We start from the raw sequence: 8,308 nt of genomic DNA on the forward strand, positions 1-8,308 counted from the left end.
TCTGTTTTCACAATTTCTTCTGTTCTCAGATAATTTTTCGTTTGTATTCCAAGTATTCTTGCTTTTTTTTTTTTTTTTTTCTCAGATCATGCTATTTGGACTAATGGAGGCATTTAGAAGAGACTGTGCTTTATCTAACAATTTTGGTAGTAAAAAATAGTATTTTCAAAAAATAGCATGAATTATGAATCTGAGATGACAAAGTTTGAGCACAACTTCTTCATGTCTTCTTGTTGCCACTAGAGCAGGCCTAGTAATAACTGGAAGGAAGAAAATTAAAAACAGCAAAAAAAGCCACATGTGCCTTTTGTCCCATATTATGCCTGTGGCTTAATTATACAGCTGCATTGTGTGCTTAGCTAAAAAGCAATAAAGGCTCTGCAAGAAGTACCATTAATGAATCAGCATCACCCCCTGAAGATTAGTTTAGTTACTGGAATCTTTCTGGTGGAAATGCTTTTTATTTCTTTTATTCAGTTTGTCTCCAGCGGTCCACATCCAGAAGGCCCCAGTTTGTCGATACTGATGTAAACAGCCAGCAAAGGGCTGGTCTGAGGTAATGAATAAGGTCACAGTCAAATCGTACCATTTCAGAAACATGTACACATTGTGTAGGGGGTAAACTATGAGCATGTTAGCACAACGGTGGCAACCTCAACATGTCTCGTCTTAACAAGGGACTTGAACATGGGGAATAATCTATCTTTGAGAAAAGCATGAAGCCATATGGTGAAAATGTGCAAAATGGGGGCCATGTGGGGAGGGCAGCATTGAACTGTATGTATTTCATAGAACCTCTTACTGTAAGGTACCATTAAAGCAAGAATTTTAAATATACTGTAAGTTATTAGATATTCAGAAGACATTGAGAACTCTTGCTTTCCATTCAAGGAACTGGGACTTCTGGAAGTTGAAAGGAAACCTTTCCTGAAAGCAGAGTGACTCATTAAGAGCTGTTTTGCACTTTTAGTACATCAGTACCTCTAGTTCAGGTGCCAGCATTATGCATTAAATGACTGCTATTGGGTCACCTATATTAACAGTCCTCATCAGTAGTAGTATATGGATATCACTGATCACTAATATTACTGTAATCCCTCATATTTCTGTTTACCTGAGATCAGACCTCAAATTCCTTGTCATTTATACATAGGTATTATGAAATACTGTTAATTAGCAGTCACCCTGTGGGAACATCTTTTTTTCTTGGAGTGGCCACTGACAACCTGGAGCAGATATGCTCAGTCTCCCTGCCCCCACCCGAAAGATGTCTTAAGAGTTCTCCAATGAAGCCATGCACAGTGCATGAATCAATCCCCACAGATGCTCAGGAGGAGCTTTAGCCTCCCAGCACATGGATGATCACCAGCTGCACTTCAGCTTCTTCTTAACATCCTTCATTAGCCATTAGGCTTATGGGTTCTCAGGTTCCTCTCCCGCTTTGGAAACCGTGTGCATCTGCTCTGGATTTAAATTCCTGTTTTCTAGAGAGCTTTCACTACATCATTCTGTGTCCCTGTGTTGCTGGGAAATACCAGGAAGACATTTACCATTCCCTGAAAGCTACTCGTACTTCAGTGTAAAATCTCAATTCTTGTGGAATGGAAAGCCTGAAGCCAAAAATTATATTTAAAAAGTTCATTATGAACACAGAGCACTAGAGGAAGTAGCAATCAAGAATTCTAATCAGGAATCTCTAGGTTGCCTAGAGTATCAAATGCTATGTTCGCAGGGAGACTAGGCAAACAAATTGGCGGGATATGTCAATGGAGTCTAGACTGTAAAAGGTCCCAGGAGAAATTAATTTCCAAGTCTTTAATTCAGCACATTTTACATATTTTACCTACAGCTTTTCACATCCCAATTTAAGTAAAAGTTTAAAAGTATTGAAAAAAAAGAAGTTATGTGCTGTTTTTATCTAACTAAATATTTGCCCAAATGCAACTTTAAGATTTGTTCAGCAGAATACTTACATATGTGCCAATGTCATTTAGTCTGCCCATGCACTTCCTGTTCGCATTGGAGCTTGTCTGATGCTTTAAATTAGGTGTTGAAATGCCCTACTGAATCAGAGCCATAACACAGGCTTCATTTTTTAAGGTGGAGAACCAAGACCTAGCTGCTTTTCCTCCAAGCAACAGCAGAGSCTGTGAGCAAGGAGGTGTGGGAAACCTTGGGCTACTCTTCTCCTGAGTGTTTTGTATAAACTGATGGTCAGATGAGCAGTTATGAAGTCTTCTGCCCTTTAAAGGAGACAGGGTGCTTTTGCTACAGAGAGTCCCCTATATCAAGTGCACTGCCAATCCTGATGTCTCCAAAGTACTGCAGACTGCCAGGTGTGTCACGACAGGCAATTCATTTAGCACCATTTCTTATATGCTAAGATCATTTGCTTTTTATGTATATATTTTATAGCTGTGTTTGAGGAGATCAAATTTTCTTCAGTTAATGAAATATCTTGGAAAATATAGTGCAAGGCTATAAATTCTTCCAAAATTAGTATTTTCAATTCCTCATCTAATTATTCTGAGGAAATGTATGAACTGAGAACAATGAACTATCTTGAGTGAAAACTAAATAACAACATCTCATTATTTATCTATTTATTATCTTTATTAAAAAGATTGGAAATTTAAAAGTGAAACTGAAGAGAATTGGGAATTTTGTTCTCCTCCACTACATTGAAATCTTAATTCTGAATTCTCTTAATGAAAAAAACCTTCATCTGAATGAGATGTTACAGATAGTCTTGATATGTGAATGCTTTGTGTGTGTTTGTGCTATGTCTTTTGTGTGTGTTCTATGTATTCTACCAGTGTAAGTGCTATGGCAGGCACATCAAAAGAAAAAGAGGGAAAGCACATCCTCTGAGTGTAGCACATTACCCAAAGCACATTACCCAAAATGYAGTTATTTCTTGAATCTCTTTTCCCTTGCCCAGAAAAGCATACCAAATTCTTATACAAGGGATGTGATTGCCTGCAGTTCTCTTACATGCAAGACGTTCAGCAAAGCAGTTTATCCTTTTTCAGAATCTAGATTCTAGACAGTTGATTCTGAAGTCCCTGTGATATCTATACCATGAGAAAACACACGCTATTGAAGGCGTACATAGGTAGCTATTTCCTGTTACAAACACATATTGAGCGCTCCCTGCGCTATCTATGGAACCTACCTAATTCTGTTACTTTCTTGCTGCTTCTTAGAATGTTTTTCTGAATGTATGAAAACAAAGGAACTGAAACACAGAAAAGAACACAAACTTCAAATGCTGTCTTCTGAATATCCAAGACTACAAGGCCCAAGAGCTGCATTCCAGTCACACACTCAAGGTACTTTCTTTCTGCAGACCTCACTTCTCTTTAGCAACGCCTTCACAGCTCCAGACATTAAAGCGTCTGGTTTTAAGTCTTTAAAGTTGGTCTACATAGTAAGTTTTCATCAGTTTTCCCTAACAGAGAGAAATAACCTTGGCCTCCATTTTCAAGTTAGAGAGCCCTTCTTATGATTCTTCCAAGACTACCTCTATGGCTCTTTCCCAATACATTTATAGAAGGCCTTAGTGCTGCCYTACAATTCTGTCATTGAAACACAGAATCCCCACATGAAAATCAGCAATAACACTATTTAGCATATTATACAAGGAGAACACTTCTACATACCTCGTATGATGGCTCATGTAAGACTTGAAATTTCCAGTATACATTGCTTAGTTGACATTTTAGAGTCTTTTCCATAATTTGTGTGCTGCTGAAAGACAAATACACAGAAGTCAGAAATATAAAACAGTGGTTAAGAGGATCCTGCTAGCACTGACCAACTTGGAAAATTTACAGCACTTTTTGAATTTATATTTTCAGTTTCACATATATTTAGGAAAAGCCCTTTACATTATTGCTTTGGTTTGGTAATACATCAGCATCAGCTATGCTTTTCTGACAGTGAAATATTGCTTTAAGTACTGGATTTTGTGCTCAATGTAATTGTGCACTTAAGGAAAATAATTTCTTCAAGTGTCACTTTAGCAACTCCAGAAAATCTACAGCAATGCTAGTGTTCTGCTGTTTTCTATTGTGGAATTCAATATGCAGTATTCTCTCCAATTTGAATAATTTTGAATCTGTGCACACTTTGCAGTTTAGAGACACTATGATCTGAATAGCTGTTTCATGTAAATGTTTTGGCAGTAACAAAAATATTCACAACATTACTACCCAAAACTTCAAACGGCAATAAGGATTTTTCATGACAGCAATGAAAGAGCATGATAGGCAGGTGGCTGAAAACCATTWTTTTCTCTCTGTGTAACTGATATTTTCTCACTGAGAAAAAAAAAATCTACTTTCAAAAGGTTATTTCTGTATTAACATGATACCACTAACATCTGTCTAGATATCTCTCTTCTCCTATGGTCAAGCTCTTAGATACAACACAGTCCAAGAAAACTTGAAAGCTCCCCCCACAGCTGTGGGGTAAACGTGTGACACGATGCTTAAAGCATTAACTAACTGGAGGAAGCRAATGGAGCTTGGTAACACCAGCAATACGGAAATTTCTCAAGCGATTTGAGAAGGTTGTCTAGAGCAGGCTGCATGTTTGATTATATATGCACTGGATACCCACTTCTCTCTACTTGAATAATACATGGGAGCTAGAAATTGTTTCCTTAAAAATATCAAAATGAGCAATGACCCTGTTCTGAAAATAAAACCTGGGAATTTTAACTCTGCTACCTCTAGGAAAGCCCAGTGGGAGGGATAGGATTGCTAGAAGCAGAGGAGGCCTCCTTTTCCATATTTGTTATCATGTAACAAAATCTGAAGGCATCTTCCTTTGCAAAGAGCAGGAAATAATTCCTATGCAGCTCCAGGGCCATTCAGAGGTTACAGTGCCCATTTCATTTGAGATGTTAAACAACGGAGCACTTCAGCATTTTCCTGAGACTTACTTCAAGTCAGAGAACACTGAAAAAGAGGGGGGAAGAAAAAAGGGAGGCTCATGTACAGTSGAGAGGTTCTAACTTAGTCATAGATGAAAACATACTGCTCATCAGCTGTCCTCTATGAAGATCTCACCAAGTTTTATGGCAATAAACTCCAGCATCCTATTGAGCAGGACTAATTTAGTAGATGTGACTATGCCTCTGCATTTCCCTGAAAAGAGGACTGTACACCTGATGTTTATGTAATACAATCTGGGAGACAGATTGCAGCTGTCATTTCAGTCCCAGGATGAGACAGTCTAACAAGTGTCAAAAGCTAAAAGGTCCTTGCCTTGGATAGCGTGAAACATGGTGTTGGTGACTTCAGTAGCAAAATTCTCATCAATTTTTGTGTTTGCCTTGGATGGTTTTAATTCTGTATAAATGGAAGCACATATTTTGACAAAACAAACATGATATTTGTCAATCAGAGAACATGTAATCACTTAATTTGTAATACCATTTGTTAACTACACTGTTTAGATTTTCTGCACAGATTTTCTTACTTTTACCATCCAAAGTTGCTTGTTAGCAATACTTTGGGGGCTTTAATATTGCTTGATAACTTGATTTTTTCACATCAGTTAGCTTACCTTAATCCCTTTGCTCTTCTATTTATGGAACCACTTAACACTTTCAACCACTGTGAATTTTTGTTCCTGTAGCCTTCTCTTGTATAAAAGTGATAAAGCATATCAGATGCCAAATGGCTAAATTCTAAGTATAAATTCAGCTAAACTATCTGCTCTGTACTCTGCTAGTTTCAGTCCTGTTGTCATTAGACCTTCGCAGCCTCCTTCCTCTCCCTTGCAGGCGTGCGAGCCTTTTCACAGCAAGTTGCCTCCAGATGTTTGGTGGTAACTCTCCAATTAGTGTGAGAGATGGGAATTCGGCTGGGACACCAGGCTGAAACCTCTAACAACCCCTAGCTACGTCCGTAGCCACTTCCCAATTGATTTTTCACATTTGCTTGTGTTTTATGGTTCCAACAAAGGAACTTATAACAGGACGGGGGACATCCTGCTGGGAATTCGCAGAAGGGATATGCCTGTCCCCTGCATTGTCTCTGAGAATATCAAGCAGGGATTGAACTGATTAAGAAAATCCCAGAACTTTCCGATGCCTCATTTTATCCTTTCTGCCTCTGGCTTAACTCATTCCGCGTTGATACTGTTTAAGGTGCTAAACTTTCTTGATCAATAGTTTTAACGTAGCTGTCAGATTTAACCAAGTAAGATGTTAAGWAATCTTCTCTCCCATTGCTGCCCTAGGATGCAATGATGTTTCAATGCAAACACAGTCCTTTTGATCTTAGTTACTTGGGAGCTCTTCTGCAGCTTGTATCTTAGCAGAAACTCTAACAATCTGTTTGTGCTTACTGGGAAAAGATATTGTTGCCTTGCCAACATAACTACCCTGGTGAGTTAGGGAATATCGAGTGAGAACAGATGAAATATTTAGATATAAATAGCCTGTTTTCATGTGCTGTGATTGTCACTAATAAGGCAAGAACGTGTGGTTTGCGGTTAAGGGACAGGATGAGGAACCAGGACAGCTGGGTTCCCTTCTGAGCTTTACCACAGTGTATTGAAGAAGTCATCAAGCCCCTCTGTAAGCCATAAGCTGGAAGTGGATAATAATACCCTGGGGGCTAATTCTTCAATGCTGTAGCTTTCAGACATACAGAGGGGAAGAGCAACACAAGTGTATGATATTTATGTATTAGAAATCAGTCCAACTAAAAGTCTACCCAGAAAGTTTGGGAATTAATTCTACCCTGACTTTAGGAATCAGAACCACTTGCCATTTCCTAGCAAAGACAGAAAAACAAGAGGAAAAAGAGAAACAGTATGGAATCTTAGAACAGAATCCTCTCCGAAAGTAGCTCATCTTGTGTCTTCTGTGACAAGTTTGCTGAGCTTTATGTTGAGGCTTTCTTTTCTCTCAGTCCTTATTATTTTTTAATATCAAGAGTGGTTAGAACAGCAAGGGAGGGTACTATGTACCTAGCAGGTGACTGGCAGCGATGTGCCAGAGGTGAAATATGTCAATTTTTCCAAAGCCTTTAGACTAAGACTTCAGTCTTAATTCACAAACCTCAATAGGGCTTAAGAAGGACTTACAGCGGCCTCTATAAAGAGATGCATCCCACCAACTTGCTCATTGCAGCTGTGACTAATTATTCCCTAAACAATAATTAGAATTATGTAATTAGTATAAAAATAATTAAAGCAAAGATTCATTCCACCTAAGAGCAGAAAGCATGCTTGCTTTGCAAGAGATAGTGGAACAGAGAGGAGCATTTGTGTGTGTGCATATGGCATATGCTAGCAAGAATCTCCAAGTAAATAGTTGCTACTTYGGCTAAGGAGAAGCTCTGTGTTGGGCCTTGAGTTTAAATCATGATTACAATACCTTTGGGATGAACATTGCTCTATTTTAGGTTTTCCACTGCTCATTTGAAACAATTTTAGTGAGAAAAAGAAGTCTCTCACACAATAATTATTTTATATCCACTTTTGGACATTGGGCATTAGATGGCTAAAGGCCACATGTCAGGGAAATGAGCTTCAATCTGTTGTATTTACTTCATTTGAAAACATTATTGAGAACAATTATCCACTGCAATATCAGCTTAGGAAATACATTTTTAAATAAGAAAACTGCTCTCCAGTTGATTTGGGAGAATCTGATTCTAAGCAAAGCCCATATTTTCTATGATAAGTGTTCCAGGTATCTGCAGGGATTAATTTCTCTCCTAACTGACATGTGCACTAAAACTGAAAATACAAGGCCATGCTTAACCAAGTCCACCTCCTTCCTATTCCCAGAAGCGATTCCTTCTTCCGCAGTTGTTGCTTTCACAAGGCAGGACCTGGGCCCGGAGCCCTCCSGGAGGTCTCAGCCCTTTCTGTCCAGCCCCGCAGTGCTCCCAGTGCTCCCGAGTGGCGGGCGAGCAGCTGCGGTTCAGAGAGGTCTAGCAAGGCCTCTCGCCTTGCTGGGCTAGAGAAAACTGCAACTCCAGATTCAATTGCCCCTGTTCATCTGAGCTGCCTCGTTCACCTTCAGGGTCTTAAAAAAAGACTGTGCTCAGAGCTATGGAAACAGTTATGAGGGAGGTTACCTTTTTCTTACAAATTGCACTCCACACTGGGAGCAGCACGGCACCTTTAGCSGTCCTTAGCCTTTCCTAGGGCTCGGGCAGAGAGAAAGAGACTGTGTGAAGGCTCCATTTCAGATTTGCTTGTAGGGAGGTGACTGCGGAAAAATAACGTGTCTTTTTGCCTGAGGAAGAGAGCACGAGTTCTGGCTGCATGTGGTAAATCA

Source organism: Nothoprocta perdicaria, unplaced genomic scaffold (assembly GCF_003342845.1).
Source record: "Nothoprocta perdicaria isolate Ctin4 unplaced genomic scaffold, notPer1 scaffold_483, whole genome shotgun sequence".
Lineage (NCBI taxonomy): Eukaryota > Metazoa > Chordata > Aves > Tinamiformes > Tinamidae > Nothoprocta > Nothoprocta perdicaria.